Source organism: Ochotona princeps, chromosome 30, assembly GCF_030435755.1.
Source record: "Ochotona princeps isolate mOchPri1 chromosome 30, mOchPri1.hap1, whole genome shotgun sequence".
Classification (NCBI taxonomy): Eukaryota; Metazoa; Chordata; class Mammalia; order Lagomorpha; family Ochotonidae; genus Ochotona; species Ochotona princeps.
In genome coordinates, this window is record NC_080861.1 from 12,608,066 (window position 1) to 12,631,811 (window position 23,746).

Below are 23,746 nucleotides of genomic sequence, written 5' to 3' on the forward strand. Positions count from 1 at the left end.
GACATGACTCCAAGGTATTTTATGCAGAAGGAGCTGTGCTCATGTCTTTGAACTTTATTAAGGATCTCCCTCCTACCCTCCCTCTGCATGTATATTCATAAAGTCCTACACTAAGGGAAATAAATTCATTGCTGCAAATTTCCTCCTCAATAATGTTTTCTTTTTGTTAGACCCTTCCTAATTGCTGTCATATGTTTTCTTGAGTAAGCCTGGTACGTTTTCCAGAATGATTGTCTTTAATCCAATAATTCTCCAGGTTTCTTTTTCTGCCTCCCCTACCTTTAGTTCTCTGGAAAAAAAATCAGCCTGTTCTGCCCTATGAGATCCATTAAAGAGTCCTCAGCTGCCATAAGAGCAATCAGCTTTTCATTTCTGCAGGGTAGCTGGCAACATGTCCAGAATGAATGGTCAGACTGTGAAAGACTGGGGTAAGAAACCAAGATCATTGCTATGCTCAGTACAAGTGGGAAACCAAAGATTAGTGACCCAAACAGGAGTTTTAGCAATAGAGACATAAAGTAGGTAAATTTAAAACACTCAGGCATGTATTAGATTCTATCATGAATAGATGATATCATCTACCTATCAATCTATCATCTACTTATCTGTCTTCTTGTCTATCATCACCATAATTTTTATTTGTTATTGTGGTTGTTACTAACGTTATACTTTTATAAAGACAACTTAATTATTCTAGCCAGGAAACATGGTTTTACTGTCAAGTTCAACACGATCTAGCCTAAAATAGAATTGATTTAAATTGTAGCATAGATCAGATGACCTCAGATCCTTTCTCCTCGTTGTCAGAAAAGGATGGAGTTAATTTTATTTGAAGACTTGTTCTAATTAAGGTTTTAAATTAAAAGCTGTAACCACTGTCACCTTGAAGAAAAAAATGTCTCGGCTCAAGTTAATGCAGTTTATTAGTTGTCTTGTCCAATGTTTGACCTGAGCTATGCAAGCAGTGGGGATTTGTGCCCATCCAGCTCTGCTACATCTTCACGTATGTATTTCTACAGCCTCTTTTCTTGGAAAGACTGGTTGACTTCTGTGTTTTTATTTGGGAGATTATAGCGTGAGAGGCTGTGCTTTGCAATAACCAAAAAAGATATGCTTCAAAGGTATGTGAAATCAAATATTCTTTCTCAAGCCACTCAACTACAATCTCACAGGGCCTAAAATGCAAATCTAAAGTGCTACAAAAAGACTATAACCTGTGCTTGTCAAGTTAGGATGAAGTATGGTATTAGATTTCAATATAATCTCATATTTCTGCCAAATTTTATGCAGCATAAATTTAAAACAGTTAAAAATAATCAAAATAATAATTTCAGATGATAACATTTGTTGTAGTAATGCCTTTTTTAAAGCTTTCTTTTAGTTTAGTTTATTGAAAAGGCAGAATTACAGAGAGAAGGAGAGACAGAAACAGATCAAGAAAGAAAGAGATGTTTCATCTGTTGGTTTGTTCCCCAAACAGCCACAATGGCCAGAATCGTACTGATATGAAGTCAGAAACTAAGAATGTCTTCCGGCTTTCCACGTAGTTGTAGCGGCCCAAGGCTTTGTGCCATACTCTCCTGCTTGCCCAGGCTGTAACCAGGGTGCTGGTTCAGAAGTCTAGCAGTTGGGACTTGAATAGTGTTCAAGTCCAGCACGATGCCAGCACCGTGGGTGAAGGGCTTAGTCTACTACACCACTGCAGCAGCCACCTGTGATAATGTTTATTGAGCAAGTACTAAGTGTCAGGTATCAAGTGGATTCATGTAAGCTACTCCCTGAAATGCTCATCATTACAATTCATCTTGTCGATGAAAGGATTGGAAGTCAAGGAGGAAAACACTCAGCGAATGACACATTTTCAAATATATGCAGGAATTGTAATTCAACCTGATTTTAGAGACCACATCACCAAGCCTTTCCTTCCCAATGCTGTTTCATGCTGGGAGAACAAAAGACCCACAAGTTTTTCATTACCATGATAATTAACTCTCCACTTAATTCATTTATGTTTAGGAAACATACATTATTTACCAGTCTTGTCCCCTTTATCCAAAACCTTTGAATGTCCTGCCAAGGGTCTTCCCTTCTGTAAGGCAGAGGGGGAACCATGACCTCAATTCTAATGTATGATGGGCTGTGCTGTCTCTCCTGTGTCAAAATAACCTGATCCCATTCCAAGTTTGTGCCTCTAGTCTTGAATTTCGCTTCTGCTATGATGAAAAGTTACTTGTGAGTATTTTATTAATAAAGAGACGTTGGGTCCCATCAAAGCTGACCATGCATATTTTAACCAAGCTTATCAACAAGCTAGCATGATTTGATAAGAACCCTTTCTCATCTTTAGTAAGTAATACACTAAACAATGTAATAGCAATGGATGTATTTGGGTTTCACCTGTACCATCAGGATCAAGACTCTTACCAATAATTTTAGCAGTTGACTGTTATCTTAAGGTAAGCGATCTTAAGAAAGTAAATTCAGATGCACTGCATTTTGGGCATGTGCTGAATTGTGATTTATGAATGCTCATGTTGTCCTACTGTATGACAAATTAGGTGCTTTAGATGAAACATACACACTCTTCTTTGAGAAAATATGCTATAAATTCAACTTCCAATTTTTCCCAATCAGATATTTCTTCAGAACAGAACTTTCTGATTCATCTTTAAAAAAAAAATCAAAAGCAAGTAAAATAGCAGCTTTGGGGTGAAGTAGCTTCTCTGTAATTTTAATCTCTTTCCTGGTGTTTAGTTTTACCCAAATTAAATGACATTTTAAAGTGGCTTTTTCTTAGCTATCTGTTGTGATTTTATCTACAGATAGATGTAAAGATATAGATCTATAGAAAAAGGAACCAGCAGGCAAAATGTAAAGACCTAAGGAACAAGAAAACAAATCCTCCTGTCAGAGATTTTATCTCATTCTCATCACTTCTAATCTAGTATCATGTGACCTGAAGTACCTCCCCTTGACAAATAACAGCGCACTAATTCAGAGCAAAGACTTAAGAGCGGTCAAATGTTTCCACCTACCTTCCTGGGTTCTGCTAATCGTTACAAAGCAAACACATCCCCAGTAACCACTGTCTGAAAGAGGATGAAAGACCCATGCAGCATGTGACTACTTGTAACAGAATCACCCTCCAATGACTTTCATAATAATGAGCAATGGTTTGGAAAGGTAACTATTTCCAAAGCCTTTAAGTCATTGAGACATTTAGGTTGTTACGTGGTGTCATGGATGCAATTGTTAACTACTCTAATTCATAAGAAATAACTGTAAAAGGATACTTAGAGGGAAGGAGAGAAGCAGAGTGCTGGCCAAGATCGTGCCTGATGCTGCAAGTAGTTGAACTTCAACACTGATTAAGAAAAATCAATCAATGATGCTGAATTCTGATCCTGGAGAATCTAATCCCTTATTGTGGGAGTAAGTATGCGTTGATGAGCACAGACACAATCTGTGTGCTTCCCTTATAAAATTATTTGAGCAAGTCACACATATCAAAATGCAGCCTGTTGTGTGGTCAGCTTTACTCCGATATAAAACTAACAATGACAGTAAACAGCAACGGAAGTTTAATGTTTAGTTCACTTAAGAAAATCACCATAGATGAGCTTTATTAGACCTATATCTGTCCTGTCCAGCAGGACAGTCAACGGGGTCGCAGCCACCTAGGAGAGAATGAAGGGACAAGAGACACAAAGAATGGACAGCAAGACAGTAGGTCTGATCAAGCTGTCAGTTTATTGATTTCAACTGAGGGTTTTTATATTCTTCAGTAACTAAGGCTCAGGGAAAGAGAAGCTGGGACGCAAGCCATGGTCTCAAGACCGATTGTTCTTGAGCAGCCACCATATCAACAATAGTAACCCACATATCGACAATAGCGTAGGTAATCAGTAACAAGATGTTGGTAAGTACAGCATCAATCATATTCTGAAACAGTTGCTAGGAACAATTGAAGCTAAGCGTGTGATTAGTTTCATAACTTCTTTCCCAAGCATCTAGCCAACCGGGGGTTTCCACTGTCCCATAGGTCTATATTCAAAATGGCTTCAGTGTGGCTATAGTGCACGGCTCCTGACATATATCAAGTCATGTGTCTACATCTTAACCTAAAATGTCTGAGGTTAACATAAAAATGACCAAAATTTTACAAAGCTCTAAGGAAGTATCATCTGTGGGAAACAGAATATGTCTAGTTTTTGTAAGATGACTTTACGTTTCGTTTAGGGACCAAACCATTCATGCTCCCAAAGTTTCCCTTTAGTTGAGCTGTGAGAACATATTAACTAGGATGTGGTAACATCAAGAATTTCCATTGCACTTTCTCATATGTATTCTACTGTCAAAACACATTGTTAATTGAAAGTGTAATGTACTTTGATTAATAAAGAAAACTCACACTCTGTGTTACCGTACATGTCACAGCTGTAGAATGAGATAAATCTAGATTTGAATGTCAAGCTTTCTACTCTAGAAAGGTACCTGATATGGTTTAAATTCTATGTACTTAAATTTCCTTGACTCTAAAGTGAAATGTAATAATAGCTCTGTAGCAAGGTTGTCTAGAAGATTAAATAAGAAAATGTATACCAAGTGCATAGTATGAGAACATGAAGTAAGACCTTAAATTAAGACTCAATTTGATGTGCTTCCTTGCCAGAGAAGGACCTGGATGGCTTAACTAAATTGCCCATCGTTGTGCACATGCCCAAGATTCCCCAGCTAAACAGGCCACCTCGCCAAGAGAACAGGCACAGTCCTTGCTTACCACGAGCAGGTTTCAGCTCCCAGTAGCAGCTCTCAGATACCCAGGGGCTCCTCGCCCTCCTGGTGCTACAAAGTCTACCTCCCACAGCCACTAGCCATACTCCATTCCCAGGGGCAAATCCAGTGTGAGCTGATGTGAAGTGACTCCTCAGGAATGTGAATATATATGACTAGTAGTGTTTATCAATCTTATCTGTCCACTGTAAAGTATCATGCCATTGACTAAGGAAAGAAGCCCTTTTCAATCACTACCTAATATGTTCCAAATAGTAAGTAACGGGTGATGCTCTAAATTTCAAGAAAAACAAATCTTAATATTATTCTGCAGCCTTGTTGAAAGCACTTCACACTTTTCCACAGCAGAGAGAACTGCCAACCTCTGTGCTTCATGACCCAAAAGCTAATATTTGGACTCTAGGATTATAGAAAAAGATTGAGGATATGCACCAACTGGGGAGGAGTCAAAGGGCCCTTGGCTAGAAGATCCCCATTTGGCACAGAAATGGAAATAATAATAATAATGTGTGATAATCACCACAGTTATCGCAATCTTCCCAAGGTATTTCATCTAGTATGGTCTTATGGGTCATTCAAGGGGACATGTCAGAGCTACTAGGAGTGTATCAGCATTCTGAAACAATCTTGGTTTATGAGCCTGAATATATATCCCCAGTTAGATGAGGAGATATTTTAATTCAAAGAAGACCTCAACAATTCTTAGAAAGCTAGAGGTGGAGACAGCACTTCCCCAGTCACAGGTCCCCACTGCTTCCTTTGGGACATACCTCCTTGACGGTTCAGCCATTGCATTACAAAAGATAGGAAGACTGCACTCTTCGCATTGTTGCCTTCCCCATACTGACTATGATGTCTCCTCTACTAAGGACTTGCAACAAATATGATAGATGAAAATTTGTTTCAATGAGTGCAAAAATGAAATAAGTTTACTGCACAACTGGCATAGTAAAACTATGAAAATCAGGAAACTAAATCTCGGGAGATAAAAACAAAACAAAAAACTAATAAACGTGATGGGCAAGGGGGTTGAAAGTATGAAAGAAGAGTTGGTTGGTGGTGTCCTGAAAAAGAGAGAACATTAAACTAAATCTGCAAAGAGAATGAGAATTCAAGGAGTCAGTTGGAAGTAGGGGCAAGATGAACAAATCCCTCTACCCTCTCAGGAACATCCTACACTTGTTGGCCATTATTTCAAGAAGAAAGCAGCAAAATGTTAATGAGTTGGTACAGGTTATCCTGTATGAAATCCTTCTGATCCTTTCTAATAAATTATCCACTATGCATTGACCTCAAGTATGCAAATTAAATCAAAGGGTTTCTTCTGAAGAGAAAGAGACAAGCAAGTTTGTCCCATTTAGCTTTCTTTTGAATAATAACATGATCAGTTTTGAATGTTCTCATCTAAGAAATGCTGCACACCCAGTGTGATACTAAAATATCATTGATCCCATGTAAATGAATTCTAGCTTCAGAAATAAACTCATGAAGAGTGTCAGTTTTCCCTTGATATTCTTGTTCATTATGTGCATAGAAAGAGCCATGGTATAATGAAGACTTGACAAAGTGATGTCGAGGTGAAAAATAGCTGAGGCACAGAAATTGAAATGTGGCATAAAATACAATCACTAAAGGAAAGTAATGATACCTTTCAAACAGGAAAAAAAGCCTCCATTATAAAAATCGAAAAACAGGAGTCATGGTTTTAGAAAAAGACATGAAGTCAAATTCTTTCTTTCCTACTGTGGGGGTGTGGTTCCATGTCAAAATATTAGAGTTAGAAGTTGAAATGGAGTCTTAAATGCTTGGATTAATGGACAAAATCACATTAGGAATCTAAAAAGAGTTGCTGACCTTCAGAATAAAGCAATTATGTTTTGCGAAATTACCATAACTCCAGAGTGAAAGGAAAGATGAAACACATTTATTGAATCCATTTTAATGTTTGTGGCTGGTTCAAATAGCATTTTTGTGTCATTTGTTAACACACACACACACACACACACGCGCGCGCAATTCTCTAGTTATTTTGTAGTAGAGACTTTTAGACCAAACAATGTTATCTATGCTTGTCTGATGAATTTGTCCCAATATCTCACGGTCACTCTATGGACACACATACACACATGCATGATCACTCTTTTTCTAGTCAGAAATTCTAAAAAAAAATTATTGAATGGGACCAGCATAGCACTGTGGCATAGCTAATGAAACCGCTGCCTGAGATGCTGGCACCCTACATGGGCACCAAGTGAAGCTCCAAGCTGTTCCACTTCTGCTCTAGTTCCCGGTTAATGTATATGGAAAAGAAGCTGAAGATGGCCCAAATGTTTAGGCCCTTGTACACCATATGGGGGACCAGGAAGAAGCTCCTGGCTTCTGGCTTCAGCTTGGGTCTAGCCTGACCATTGTGGGGAACGTGAACCAGTGGGATGAACAGTTCTCTTTGTCTCTCTTTCTCTTTCTCTTTCTCTTTCTAAGTATGCCTCTTAAGCTAAAATAATAAAAAAGTTTCAAAAATTTAAACATTAAATGATAGCATCTTCCAGGGATGATGACCTTACAATTTGGCTTTAGACAATCTCTGATACAGCAACACAAAATGCTTTGAATGAACAGGGAAAATAGAGAACGCTTTATTAGTCTTTATAAGGTATCACCGTAAGTTCACAAGAATGGATATAAAAACTAAGTTGTTCTGGCTTCAGAATATAAGAAGGAATGAAATCTTATGTTGTTGCTGCATCATTGAATTTACATATTCATAGACCTCTCTGGCCACTTCCTGGAGTCCAGTCCTCTACCGTTCTCCTCACACCATGGAACCAAGCTCAGCTCCTTACTTAGGAATCTTGGATGCAGAGACTGAGATAAGCAGTACCAACTGCAATAGAAAGGATTGAAAATGTTGCCAGCAAGCACTCAAGATTGTAGAGTTTCTGCGACATAAAAAGAGAGACGGAGACTAAGGTTTGTTCACATTCTCAGCAATTCCAGTGGTTCCCAGAAGAAAATCATGAACAAAGAAGTCCACTAAGTGAGTAAAGTGTTAGAGTGTTAGATTTTTAACAAGTTATTTATTTTTATTGGAAAGGCAGATACACAGAGACAAGGAGATACAGAGAGAAAGATCGTTCATCCATTGGTTCACTCCCCAAGTGGTCGCAATGGTCGGAGCTGAGCTGATCCTAAGCCAGAAGTCTGAAGATTATTCAAGGATTCCCAGGTGGGTGCAAGGTCACAAGACTTTGGGCCATCTTCGCTGCTTTCACAGGTCATAAGCAGAGAATTAGATGGGAGGCAGGGCCACCAGCACAAACCAGCACCTATATGGGATCCCAGCATGTGTAAAGCAAGGATTTAGCCACATGGCTATCACACGGGCCTGAGGGGTTACAAAATTTAAGAAGCGGGTAAGTAAAAGGGCTATATTTAACACTTCCCTTGTGAGTCTTACAAAGCTTTATTTCATGTGCATTTCCTATGCCAAACACCCTCTGCCTCCTACCCAAGCTCTCTACTCTTCTAGGATAATCTCCACTCTGAGGACATTTCTAGACTTTTTTGGGTATCCCTAGAGTAAGCACTGGACAAAAGAATTTTTGACTCTGAATACTCATGACTATTTTGCATGCTACATTGTCTTGTTGACGGATGAAAATGTCAATTTTAAGATGCCCTCCCAGGTCTAAAAGGAGGCAAGAACGGCATGTGTGCCAAGTCCCAGCTAGAAACCCAAGTATAATTGACAGGATTCACCAAGCATCTTGAAGCAAAAAGTGTCCCAGGAGTCATCTTAAGCAATTAACAGGAGGATGCTTCAGGCAGACGGGAGAAAAGAAAAGTCAGATTGAAGCAATAAGTAAGTGAAAAATAAATAAGCAAATGAAATTGGAAAAACAAATACAAGAGGTAAAATGAACCTTTTACATTTTCTTATTACAACTTCGCGAAGAGAGATGGATTAGAAGAGAAAATCCTCAGGTCTCAGTGTCATCTTTATATAATATCAGATTTGTGATTAAAGACATCCAGCAATTCTAAAAATCAGACACATCCCTTTGTCCCAGATCCACGGAATTCCGGTTGGCCTAGTGTTGAAGGAAAGGTTACTAAGTTGAAAATGAACGGACTTCACTGCTCTCCCTGGCAAGAAGGTTCTGTAGTTGTGCAGCTGTTGTAATTCCTCTTTCTGTGAATTAGAACCCTGATGAATTCCAGATGTGTTACTAGGGGTGGAATTCCCACATATAGCATGCTCAGTGTCGATAACAGTATTGCCTAGGTGAGCAGGGAAAATTGACTTTTCGTATATTTCTGAAACACCTTGTCAAAAAAGGATATTTTTATTTCCTGAAAAAGACATTATTTTTAACTTCAGCATCCCTTTCATCGCATTCATACTTCACTCATTCCCTGAAAGTGTAACCGGGGTTTAGTTTCCTACCAGTATACTATTTCACTTTATTTCCAGTTATTATTGCATGTTGGTGTTTAGTGAAACAGAATTATTCATGAAGTGTTACTTTTCCCCAATCCACCGTAAAACAACTGTAGAAGCAATTCTAGCCCCACCAGAGTCAATGAGTCCTCACCTATTTCAAGAGCCTTTTTTTTCTTTCTTAGCTCACTTTTGAGCTCAAACCATTGAGGTTTTCTTTTTAAACCAGCAGTCACCAAGTTTTCGTTGAGCATTCTGGGCTTTGGGTTTAAACATTAAGTCTAAGGTTAAAAAAAAAAGGATAAAAGAAGAAACCATTCCTTGGCCCAGCAAATTAATCTGGATAATCTGGTTGCAAATCCTCCTGTTAGAGGCTGATTCAGGAAGCTTCAGTCAACACAAAGGGAACCTTTCCTAAAAGCCTCTCTGCCACCTAATGCTTTGTTCCCTTATTCTCAGACCTTTTCAACAAGGTACCTAATGCACTCTGATTTAAAGTCTTTTTATCCTGTATAAAGGTTTGTCATGATGAAAGGTAAGATCAAGAAATTCTGAACGTCACCATGATAACACACATACGCATTTTGCAAAATTGCCTCATCCTTAAAATGCCTGTTTTGCCCCATTCCTTGCTTTATGTCTATAATTATCCATCTTTTTATTTGGGGTTGTTATTCTTTTTTCTTCACTGTGCAGAGCCGCCCCTAGAATATATTCTATAGGAAATTTGAAGAGCAATATGGTTTTGCTTAATTTTCAAAGAGATGGTTTCTTTTCATGCACTCCTATCTCCTTTTGCTATAAAATGTGGCATTTGGCTTCCAGTAGATTTCAAGACTTCTCAGCTTCTTTGGAGCTGAAGATGAAGGGAAGAATGGCAGGAAGTTTTCTATTTTTACCTGTGGAAGTTTCCAGCCAACAATTTGGTTTAGGGTGATTTTTACCACTTTAAAACTTGAAAGAGGACAAAGACTGACTCATTCTAAAGAAGAAAGAATACAACAATTGTGATATCCTGTAGAAATAATGCCCTCTCCAGGACAAACAGCTTTCATCTCAGAGATTTTTGGAACTCTACAGCACTCTTGTGGGAGAATGACCTGGCGTCCACAGGTGAGAATTGTTATAACCCAAGTGGAGGTTATCCACCCAGGAAAACAAGTGTCTTTCAGTGCCAGGAACAGCCTTAACAATGGAATGTAGCATTTGTGGTCAATTTGTCCAAGAGCTGTTTCTTAGCATCAGATCAAGGTTTGGCCTCTCCCGCTTCTGTGGAGATAATTTGAGAAGAAATTATTTTACTCGATACGGGGTAATCAGGTCCAGGTGAGCTGGAATTTTTTTATTTTTATCTTTTAAAGTAACGTGTTTGTTGCAAAGGTAAGCTTACAGAGAAAGAGAGAGACAGAAAAACAATGAGATCTTTAACAGTCTATAAGCAATTCTTTCCAGGCCCATGCGTTGTCATGCCAGAGCAAAGATAACTAGTTCCTTTAAATCATATAATGGAAAGAGGACTTAAAGTGGTCTCAGCACTTTATGAACCTAATGTTTTAAAATCTTCAAGCAGTGGACAAATATGTTCCAAAGAAAAAAAGCTTTATGAGGCAAGCATCTTTGGAGAAAGTTCAAAAGTTTTTCCTTAGAAAGTTTTGGAGAAGTCACCTCCAAAACCTCCTTCATATGATGCTAAGAGAGAGAATCTTTACAAGAGAAAATGCCATATTTTCTGAGCTTTTTAAAAAAAAATTTCGTCTACTTGAAATGTAGAGTTACAAGAGGGAGAAGGAGAGAGAAAGGCAAAGGAAGGGAAGGAAGGGAAAGGGGTAAAAAAGGGAAAGAAAGGACATTCTGTCCTCTGATAACCATGTGCTCCATTTCAGCCCTATTGATGGACATTCTCCATCTTGGCTCTTCTCTTGTGTATTGTCTGAATTCTGGCATGGCTTTCCCTTCGTCTCCCATTTTTATAAGTTCATGATCATCCACGACGTCTTCTCTATCCTAGTTCGCATTCATCTTTCCTCTTCTTTTTAGTATATCTTCTTCTCATTACTTCGTGTTCACTTATCATGACTTACATTTTTACAAGTTGGGAATTGTGAGAGCCAAAGTCTAGTCCTCAACCAGCAGCAACTAGCTCTGAGATTAGTGAGGCAGGTTCCTCCTTCACACATCATGTGCAAATTTTGTGAGTCAGGTTTGCAAATACATTTCAAATTCTGTGCTCAGTAATTTATAGGGTCTGTCTAGAGTAGAGTTCTGTGAAGAACTCAAAGTAAATCTTCAGGATCCACAGAAGAGGGCTTAATTAGCCACATCTCCTGTGGACAGAGCAGAAATGGATCCCAGCAAAGGAATCAGAACTCTTATGATAGCAAATGGACATGTGGTGTTTTCTGTAAGTGATCTCAACATTACCCATGTAGGATTCATCCCTGAGTGCTCTAAAGAGGCTTTAGTCATGAGTCCAGCACCTCATAGCCGCTTTATTAAGCTTTTTTTGGATGAATAAGTGAACATTTCAAACTAACCTAAATCTGAAAAGCAGCCATTTAAATAGAAGCAAAACATGTTTGAAGAAATATAGAGATTTCTTTTCCCAAAACATCATTTTGGGAGTTTATTTTCGCTTCACTATTTTGAGACTTAAAAATGTGAATTTTCTCTGAAAAGATATCCATAAATCCAACATGATGATGATATGTTCTTGAATGCCACTAGCATTATAGCCATATGCTTGATGAAGGCCACTGGATTAGGAAGGTTTTTTTTTTTTTCCACGCATTTACTTTTGATTTAAGAAGAAATAACAACTTCCTTCAGATGCATACCACAACATAAAATTTACCATTTTAAAGTTTATAATTTATTTTTAACGGACTCAGAATTCTTCAAGTGCAAAAATGGAAAAGCTTCAGAATAAGTTCTATTTATTAGCATTTTCTCTTCTTTCTTCCCCTGGCCTCTGGCAATTACAAAACTTCTGTCTCTATGGGTCTGCTGGATTTGGGTATTTTAGGCAAATAAAAATCACACAATATGTTATCTTTTGTGACTGCCTTCTTTCATTTGATATAATGATTTCAGGGTTCATGTATCAGTAGTATGGATAAATATTTCACTTTATGACTGCATAATATTTCATCATGTGTGCATGCTGCAATTTGCTCAATCATCCGTCAGTTGATGGGTGTTTGTGTTGTATCTGCCCTTTAGCTATCATGAATATTGAAGCTGGAAACCCTGTTTTTGTGCAGATATTTGTATTCAATTCCCTTGGGTATGTAACGGGACTTGAAAAGATTTATGGGAGACTAAACTTAGAAGATTGGCTTATTTTGCTACAAAACATTTGGATTCCATGCACGGCTCTTTTTTCCAAAATATTCATTTTCTATGAGGTCTTAAAGACCCTTTACATTACACATATGTATACTTATAAAAAATGCACTTGGATTTTAAATTTTGAAGAATTCAATATGACTGGGCAACATTGGTATTTCTTTCTTTTCAAATCCTAGTGCACCAAAATAAATGACACTAACTTACTACAACACATCTGAACTGACTCTGTTTTGATGCACTGTAAAGGTGAAAGCTTTAATTTTAAAACGTCCCTACCAGAGCAACATGAATCCTACAAAAATTGAGGCAAAACTCACTTCACTTTTCTGATGATGATGAAATCATTGATCGTTTATGACAAGTTGATGTGAACAATGCCAAAAGAAATCCGCAGTTCATAAATGTGCAACTTCTTTCAAATAGAAAGAGATCATGTTGGAGCTGACTCTCAGAGCAGCAGAGCTTCCACATCAATCTGTGAGGATAAAAAGTTAATCTCGCTTTTCCCTAATTGATAACGACCAAGGACTATCAGCAGAAACAAAAGCCAACACCATCGACACCTAACCTGGTTTAGCTTACATAATTCTGGCTAAAATGTATGGTGGAGCAAACTTCCTGTTTCACATGTCCAGAACTTTTGCACCCATGTTAGATAAAACAAGAGTGGTGTTTTCAACAAACGGAATCAATACTCTGAAAGGTTTTTTTAAAAAATAATTATAAAGAACAGGAACCGTGACATTAGTGATTCTTTTCTGAACACAAAGTATAATCAAAACAATAATTACTACCAAAAAGTGGGAGTGGTGTGGACAAGGAGAAATGAACCAATGAAAAGCCAAGGTCACAGCAGGTTTGTTTGCACATACAAGTCATTTTGCTTGTTGGCTTTCAGGAAGGCTGAGTCGTAATGACGTGTGCCTATTCTGAGAATGTTTTGAAGATGTTAGCCAAAGATATCTTAGATACAATATGCCAGAAGCTTTATCACATAGACCTTGTCCACTTATTAGGCATCTTACATCACAACATTAGTTTGCTCCTTCTGACTTTTTGTTGTTGTTGTTGTTGTTGTTGGCTTCTAATCTTAAGGTAAGCCATTTTTTTTCTTCTACTAATGTAACATATAAAATGAGAATGGACAAAATGACTGATACAATTACTTGTAAAAGTATCTTCAGTTCCTTTTTTGACCGTAAACTTCTTGAAGTTCCTTTGTAAATAGTTAAGGAATTTTAAGGTCAAAGAGCAGCTCTGTTTTTAACTTTTTCAAGAACTCCAGAAACAGAGATATTGAGGGAGGATGCGTATATAAGATTAATTATTCATTTCTTAAGATTTGTAACTTGTATTCCCACTTTAAAAAGTAAGCAACTTAAAGCCATTCTTGATCAGTACCAAAGACACTGAAGAGGAAACAGGGCTTGGAGTATAACGACATGAACTAGACCTGGGTCTGAAAAACACAGCAAGACAGTTCTCAATTTTTGCAAAATTTGTGAACAGTCTTTCTCATGTTATGAAATGTGTGCTTTTTCTACCTCACCTCACTGATAAAATAGTTTTTACTATCCATCTGTAAGCAATTTTTTAGAGAAAATCAAAACATTTGGAAAGGACTGAGTCTGGAACCAACTTTGGAATTTACTTGAGCCTGTTACTTTGTATCTCATAACATCTGTTTCATGTTGTTTTGAAGAAATATAAGATAATGAAAATGATCTGAGATGATTTTTGGCACAAAGAATATTGTAAAGGAACATTTCAACTATTTCCCACATCTCTATAATTTGATTCGATTTTTGAGTGGTCCGAAGAAATATAGGCTGATGGAATATATGGATTTGGAGTTTACTATATGACTCACTTCTATGAACCTTGGCAATCTAACCTAAGCATCAATCTGTCTCTTGAAGAAGGAGATAATGGTGCCTTGTTTCCCATTCATCTGCCTACCTTCATACCTTAAGGAGCAAAAAAAGACCTACATTTCTAACAAAATGGGTCGAATTGGAAGTCATTATGTTAAGTGAAATATCCCAGACACAGAAAGATAAATGGCATGTGTTTTTTTCTCATATGGAAATTTACACATACAGAAATGTATATGTAGATACACATATATAATGAACTGTACTAGATAGTATAGTACATAGTAAAAAAGTGAGAATAGCATATACACATTTATGCTTTCTTCACTGAATTAAATGGCTTGCATAATAATAAACCTTCTTTCCTTCATTGTATTATCTTTGTCACATTATGTGATACTAGTATATTCACTTGCTTTCTAAAGAGAAAATTCCTGGGTGATGTGTGTATATTAACACAATTCCATTTTCATTCAATTTCCTTGGAAGGTGCCATTTCTGTCCTCATTGGCAACAAAGAATTCGAGGAGATTCGAGGAGAGGAGGACACACTAAACTCCAAGTTTTGGGGCTTCCTTGGACTTCGAGCTTAACTATCCCAGGCCACTTAGATTTTATTTCTCTGGAACCAAAGTTCTCTTTTCCTGATTTATGAAGCTTTGCGCTGAAATGATAAATGTAAAATCTCTTATGGGTTAGCAAGCCCTTTATTCTGAAGCTGGGAGTAGTTAAACGTGCCCAAGAATTCATGCAATTTTTATTACTGATCTTCTGTGGAAGTAAAAACATACAGTAGCAGTTGTATATTCTTAAGTATCTGGTGAATGCATTAGGAATGACTTCTGAGGATTCCAAAGAGGAAAACATAATATTAATGACATCTGCTTTATACTATATGACTCAACAGATTTCATCTTGCCTTCCTGAATTACAATCCATCAAACTAAAAATTACATTCTAAGCTTCCTATGAAGCTAAAACCCATAGATGAATTGTATTTTTGCCACGCAGACATGATCTTATGGGTCTTAGAGAGGAAGAGACCCAATTGAATCAGTACTCATAATACAATATTCCGTTTTTAGGATCCAGTGTGATGGCTCAGTGGCTACATCCTCACCTTGCAAGCACTGATTTGTGTCCCGGCTGTTCCAACTCCCAATCAGCTCCATGTTTGTGGCCTGGAACAGCAGTAGGGTATGGTCCAAAACCTTGAGACCTGGAAAAATCTCCTGGTCCCTGGCTTTGAACCAGCTCAGCTCTGGCCACTGCAGCTACTTGGGGAGTAAACCAACAGGTGTAAGATTTTTCTCTCTGTCTCTTCTTCTGTCTGTATATCTGCCTTTTCTAGCAAAAATAAATAATTCCTAACAAAACACAAAATTCAACTTTTGGCAAACAAGTGCTGCCTACTGTGGACTATGGTGAATTACATTGTTGTTATGGCAATAACAATGACACTCAAGCAGAGAAATCTTCAGCACAAATTTTTTTGGGGTGTGTGTGGCTGCCTTATTCTTCAGTGGGTTGTATCTGAGGATAAATTACTGTGAGCCACATAAAACTATCTGACACAGCTTTCTGATTAACAGTAATAGTAGTAAAAATTCCAACACAGAATGCCTCCATCAAGGCACCTTTGTGAGAATGGTAAGAAATCCTGTATTTGGATCTAATTAACCATTTAGAAAATACAAAAAGAGGGGTATTTTTTAAAATGCTCTATATAATATGGTTAATGTTATCAAGCTAAGAAATAAATAGAATTCTTACTCCTATGATTGCAGGCACTTTCTTCTAAATTTATTTTCTTTAAATTAAGAATAGGAGTTTTCTGCCAAAAGTTAATAAGCATGCTTTAATTAGTTTTAGAAAAGCCTCTTAATTTGCAAACATAGATACTTCTAAATGATGATTTGTAAAGTTAATATGAAATTAAGCATATTCTGCTCTTCTGGGGACATTCTGCTGTGGGGTTACTGATTTTTCATATGTAAGACCTTGAGGCAGTGCATATAAATCTTGGCTTTTGTCTTGGAAGAGACAAGGAAATCATTCAGATTACCTAGCAACGGACTACAGTTTTGTTTTAATTAGAAATGCTCACACCATTCTCCAGTTCCAAGAGCAGGATACTATTCCTCTTCTAAGCTAAATCCCTAAGTTGTGATCATTTTGATTTCCTAGATTGTAGTTGTTATTAGACAGGAAACAGAATTAAGTTGAAGCAAGTCACAGGTGCTTCCCGGGTACACCTATATGTATGCTGGCTATTTTATCATAGTTACTTAATTAATCAATTGTGGAGATTGCTATATATCTGTTATAAATAATTTCCACTTTGTGGTTGACAGAATAATACCACACAAAAGGAACAATGTGCCAGCACCCTAACTCCTAATACCTGGCAACATGTGATCTTACACAGACAAGGCAAATTTTTAAAAATATTTGTTTTTGTTTGAAGGGCTGAGTGGCAGAAAGAAAGAGACAGACAACAAGATTTTCCATCTGCTGGTTTACTTCCCAAATGGCTCTACTGGCCAGAACTTGAATATGCTCTGCTACTTGCCTAGTAGCAGGGAGTTGGATCACAAGTTGAGTACCTGGAACATGAACCGGACCCCATATGAAATGCTAGTGCTGCAGGGGAAGGCGTAGCCTATTATACCAAGGCGCTGACCCCCAAAAGCAAATTAGAATATATGATTTAATTAAATGTGCCAATATGAGGGGGTGGTTATCCCTGATTATTTTATGTAATCCCAAACATGTTCATTATGGAATGAGTAGGACTGGTCTGCCCAAAACTCACACAGGTACTACTTTTTTTAAAGATTTATTTATTTATTTATTATTGGAAAGTCAGATATACAGGAACGAGGAGAGACAGAGAGGAAGAACTTCCATCCACTAGTTCACTCCCCAAGTGACCACAACAGCCGGAGCTGAGCCGATTCAAAACTAGGCGCTTCTTCTGTGTCTTCCACATGGGTGTAGGGTCCCAAGGCTTTGGGTCATCCTCAGCTGCTTTTCCAGGCCACGAACAGGGAGCTGAATGGGAAGTGAGGTTGCTGAGACACAAACCAGTGCACATATGGGATCCTGGCAGATGCAAGGCGAGGACTTAGCCGCTACACTACTGCACAGACTCTTAGATATTAATGTTAATGATGAATGGGTTAAGTGAGGAGAGCTAACTTGACTACTGCATCTCAGGTGGATCTGGTGGGCCATCTTGGGGGTTACCCATTGAGGGTGGTCCCTTGTAAGAGTTGATGGCATGAGGACAATTTCTGCTTAGTACATGAGAGCTGGTTGGGTTGGTGTGGGACAGAACACAGTACCCACAGGCACACACAGGAGCCAGGACTGAGGGCAGGCTGGACTTGGCTAAGTAGCAGCACCTGTTAGTTTGTGTGAGAGCCAGGGCTGGCCAGGTAGCTACACCCATTGGTACATGTGTTGGCTGGCGAGAGGCCAGACTAGTTCCTAACCCTACACCAGAGAAAGGTCTGAGGACCTTCCAGGTGAGGTTTCTTAGCAGGTTCCCTAATTCAACCTTTGTACTTAATCCCAGATATCAGGAAAGTTCACAGACATGTGGGCCTACCTCTGAGCACATGTTGCAGGATGAGCTATCTCAGTTCCTTACCCTCATGCAAGAATGAAGAGTATAACCAGATGAACACAAAGACAAGACAGCCAACTCATTCAAGCCAAAGAATTTAAATAATTCATCAAATAATGGAAAGGACACTTTGAATAAGACTCCAGGTCAGGATTTCAGCAATCACACTAAGGCAGACAAGGACAGACAAGATCTTGGAAAGAATTTCTCACCTCTGGTGTAGTGAAGCCAGTAACTTCTCAGAACAATCAAGACAGCTCATGTAAAATGCCTGAAACATTCTCCACATCAAGGCCTCAAAGGTGACATCAAACAATGGTCTCCTTCCCTGGACACTGAGGTAACTGGACAGCAAAGGGCAGTGCCGCTTCTCCTACCCTGATCCCATGGATACAGGACAGGAAACTGAATCATTTATCTCACCAATCTTCCCTTAAATCCCCACAACCCCAACCCTCTCCACCACAATCAGAGACCCACAGGGATCTGCAACTCCCTCACTTTTGTAGTAAGCATTAAAACAAAATAAAAATAATTAAAATGTATGTGGTGTTCTTAGGTATCTTCCTTCTTATCTAGTGGAAAACCTAATATCGCTCATTAACACTAAATGTTGCTAAAGTCAATCACCTACGTACTGGTACACGAAGAAAAATGTGAATGATATGACAGGATTAATAACAATTAGAGACTTATGTGTAGAAATAAAAATAACTACATTTATATAATTTGATTTGGATACATTTATAACCAGCTGAAAGTCTCAGTGCTTTAATAAGACGAGGCTTATTTTTCCTTCTTTTCACCCCACTGCAAGGTGAGGATTTTCTGGAAATAATAATGAGGGTTGGCTTTGAGACACATTTGTCTTCATCTTAGGGTACCAAAGTTCCTTAGGTATCCTCCAACCAGAAGGAGTGAAGAGAGAGTGAGGAAGGTATAGGACAAAGATGGAATAGACCATTTTCAGTCACATAGCCAGAACTAGTTCCATGAACCTTGTAGGCCTGAGGGCATTAGGAAACCTAGTCTCTCAATAGCTAATCATGTCCCATCAATTACTACGGAGTGAAAGCAGACACTGAGGACGGTTATTGTGTCATCTTTATCAATAATCAGTGAGAAACCACTATGCTTCATTTATTACTTTTAGTTGATTTCTGAGAGAGAGAGAATATCACAGAAAGATGAAGGGAGATACCTTCCATCTTTCCATCTATTGGTATAGTCCCCAAATGCTTACAACAACCCAGAACTGGGAAGCCAAATCCAGGAGGTAGAAATGCCATTTGGGTACCCTACACAGACTGCAATAGCCGAAGCATTAGAGATACCACTCACTGCCTCGCAAGAGGTATTGACAAGAAGCCGGCTGGGAAGCTAATGCTCCATAAAGTCCAGTAGGCTCAAATGTGAATTTCACATTAAAGACACCTTCACTGTGACATGTAGAATCACGCTTAACTAGTTGACAGGTAAAATTATCCCTTTCAAATTCCATCTGTAACATTCTCCAGGAATATGGCAGATGCTCAGGGACTCTGAACTTTTTTTTTTTCTGCATGATGTAGGAGTCTGGATTCTTGGACCCAACTCTCTCACCTTGACAAACGAACCTAGGTTTTGTAGGGTCTAATGCTTAGGTAGCTGCAGTACCTCTCTTTGCAAAAGAAACACAACACATGAAACATTGTCTACTTTTCATCTCAGAGGCAGTGCGGAAGGAAATAAACAGTTTAGAAATAAGCTCGTCCTTTTTTATGAAAGGGATTATTTTTTAATCTGTGGCAAAGTAGTCCTCCCCTAAGTCCACAAAAAGGCTGCACAGAAATGTCCTAACATCTTTATGCCTAATAGGACTAAAATGCTTAGAGCTCCAGTGTCCATCAGAAAACAATTGCAAAACAACAGAATATTCACACAAATGGAATCCTACAAAACAATCAATGAATGTGTTACAGATAGACGCTAAAAACATAATAAAATGTTGAACACATGATCCTAAACTAAGGGCAAAAGTATGAGAGTATTCCATGTATTACTGAATATCTATGACATTGTAAATCAAGTAGAGCTCATTTATAATGAAAGCAGAGCAGTAGTTCCCCAGAGCCAAATATGGAAAGTGACTTACTTCAACAGGACACAGGAAAACTTTCTATGGTGATGGAAATATCCTGAGGGAATGCAATTACAATTGTCAAGCTCATTGAATGCTGTGTTTAAGACAGATGTAGCTTATTTTATGTAAATTACTCCTCATAAGATTGACATAAACAAAACAAAGCAAAAGAAGGTTACAGGCAAGCATTTATTTACAATAAATTTATCCCACAAAGTCACTCATCCTTGAAACTGACAAATTTAAATGTTCTCAAGTTCTGAAAAACATTGTATATTATCATTATTATTATTTTTGCTTCTGTCTGACAAAACCTTGCTAACACATTTTTTTTTATGGTTTTGATACGTTTATTGTTTGATTGGCTCCTAATATGAGAAATATCTTGCAGTTGAACTCTAGAGAGTCTATGAAGTGGTTGTGGTATTTTCTTTGGCATGTCAATATACTATTTTGATGCCACCTTTGGAAGTTCCTGTGCTGTTTTTTTCTGTTAATGAGATGCCTCTTGCACAGGAACAGTCTTGGGCACCTCCAGGTGTTTGATGCTCCTAACTCATTGAAGTCTTCCCTGGTGCTCACACCCCAGCGTCTCATTCCTGCGTACGTAGCCCTGGAGATGCAGACGAGTCTGACAGGTCCCTAGAGGAAGAGATGTCTCTCAGCTTCTTCTTTTTGGAGTGAAGTCAGAACTCTGATCCCTGCTGCTTGTGTCAAGCTCAGAGGATACACAGGTAATTCTGGAAGTTCCCACCTAATCACATCAGAAGCTTGTTTACACTGATCTCAGATTTCTCATTTGGAAAACAAAGATGATAATCCTATGAGAAGACTCAGAATTAATTGTTTAGCAAATCAAATGTATGTAAAGTAGTGAGTGTAGTGCCTGGGTCCTTGTTGAGTACAATGCCTGGTTCATTCTCACAGAATGTTGGTGCTTGGAGGATCACAGCTTCCCACTTCCAATCTGTCTCTAGACTGAGTCTTGAGCCTCTAAGCCTTATATTAAAACTATCAACAAAGCAGAAAGCACCACATGGAAGATCAGTAGACATATCAAAGTCAGCAAGTGAAAAAAAAAAAAAAAAGAACACTTTGTCTTCCCTCTAAAAATTTTCTCCTCTGTACTTTATAATTTATTGAATGATAGCACAGTTCCCCAAATTACCCAAGACAGACACTGGCTGATCATTTTATATCAGTGCTGTTCATTACACATCTGACATGAACCGTGAATGTGAACCACATGTATAATTTTTAGCAGTCACAGTAAAAAGAAACATGTGGATTTAATTTTATAATGTATTTCATTTTAAATCAATAAATCTGAAATACAATTTCAAATTGTGATCAAAATAAAATCATAAATGATATGCTTTACATTCCCTTTTCATATTAAATTTCCAATATTAGGTGTATACAACATATTAGGAGTATCAGGTATGGAAGTTATCTCAAACTACATGGTGCATGTCTAAAGTGTTTGCTATGCAAGGCTCGTGGCTGCTGAATTGGGGACCATAGGTGTAGAATTTCCCCAATTTGACTCTCCACCCAAAATATTCAACTGATTATCCATTCCTACAGATACATTCTCCTTGTTGCTGTCATATTCTCTTACCATCTTTTCTTACCTGTGTTAAGTGAAGTTTTGTTAACTGAATTGATGCCTAAATCTTTTATCAGCTTCCTTTTCTCTGAGGTGGCTCTCTTCCAATATCTTCATGCTTTGGTGAGAACACATTTCAGATAGTGTGACCGTCCTTAACTCGTAACATGAAGTTCATGATATATTGACCCCAACACCATGTCTCTTTCCATCTTGGAACACTCTTCCCTCTACAGAACATTGCAAATTACTGAAACCTTAGGCGTGCACATTTAGTATAATTGTGAAAATGCTGTTAAGGATGCCAACACCACATTTCATCAAAGTGTCTGGGTTTGAGTTCTGGTTCCCTCCCTCCCTGCTTCCTTCCTTCCTTCCTTCCTTCCTTCCTTCCTTCCTTCCTTCCTTCCTTCCTTCCTTCCTTCTTTTCTTATATGCCATCATTACTTGCCTTTCAAATAAGCAAAAAAGAAAAGAAAAGGAAAAAAGGAGAGAAAGAGAGAGAAAGCTATCTAAACTTGTATGCTCAATGGGTGCATCTCATCTTTGTATGTATGCACCTGCGCTTCCCGCTTTGGCATGGTCACCACTCCCACTCCACGGCAGACTCTAATTTCCCTTACTTCCAATCTCAGTTTGTAGGACAGTTCCTTCTGGTTGAGTTCATTTTCCCCATCCCATTTATCAGCATCCTGACCTTATGTTCCTATAGCTTTCTCTTAATAGGACATTAAGATGTTCCTTACACTGTTCTGAGTTTGCTGTTTTCTACTCTGTGTCCCAACTCTTCACTCATGGGTATTGAGCAGAAAGACAATATCTTGTTTAAATTCCTGCCCAAGCACTTGGCACAGGGCCTTGCTCATCACAGATCCTCAGTAAATACTTTTTAAGCCCAGTAAAGAAACCAGACCAGGAACAGCAACACAGTCTCTTATTTGGTTTATTTCATCAATAAAATCTAATGTTCACATTTTAAAAGGGGAAACAAGTCATTTCCTCCCACTGTTGAGCAAAAATGATATTCCCCAGCTCTTCGTAAAATAGTTACTGAAAAACTGTAGGAGAGCTTCTAAAATGTTTTCAAAAACTCTAGCCAAAGGCATTCCAAAAAAAGATAAATTAGCATTTATGTAAGAAAATCTAACATTGGTATATTTATGTGGGAGTATTCAGGGTTCCCAAGGATTCCGACAAGAAAATTATCAGTTTGTGTTCCTGTCTCAATTTTGTTATTTTGGTGAAAATATTTTTTTTTTTTCACTTTTAACTCGGTTGTATAGAATGTGGCCTGAACAAGCAAATGAGCAGATCACTCTTTTTTCAGTCCCTTGACTTATACAGTCTAATTTGTTCAAAAAATATCATTTGGAGTGTTCTTCAACTAATGAAAAAATTTATCTACCATGTCTCTCCACCAACATCAATAAAATTTTTTTGTGATTTGCTTTGTTAAAAATATATGCATAATTTTTAAAGCCCACAATATTTTAATTATTTTTGTACTTAAAAACACTTCACAAAGTATTTTTCCAGTTAGATTCTAACATGGTTTTTCCATAATTATTGCAGTTGGTAAAGCAGTAATAATACTCTGAATTATCAGGATAATAATAAATAGCAATAATAATGATGGTAATGATAGCTAATGTTTACTGACCATTTACAATTAGTTGTGAACTGTTTTAATGTTCTTTTTGTAACTGAGTCTTTGATTTTCCAGGTATCTCTACCAAACTGCTACTGATATCACAGCAGGTAAGGTACTGAGTTCCACTCTATGAATCTTGTTCAGCTTTTCATATTGTATGCAATGAATTTTGACTAGTATTACCAACAATGGTATGTCTAAGTGTTAATTCTTAGTATCTCTAATTGTGACTTTAATTGGAAATAAGATCTTGATTTTTACACATATAATGATAGT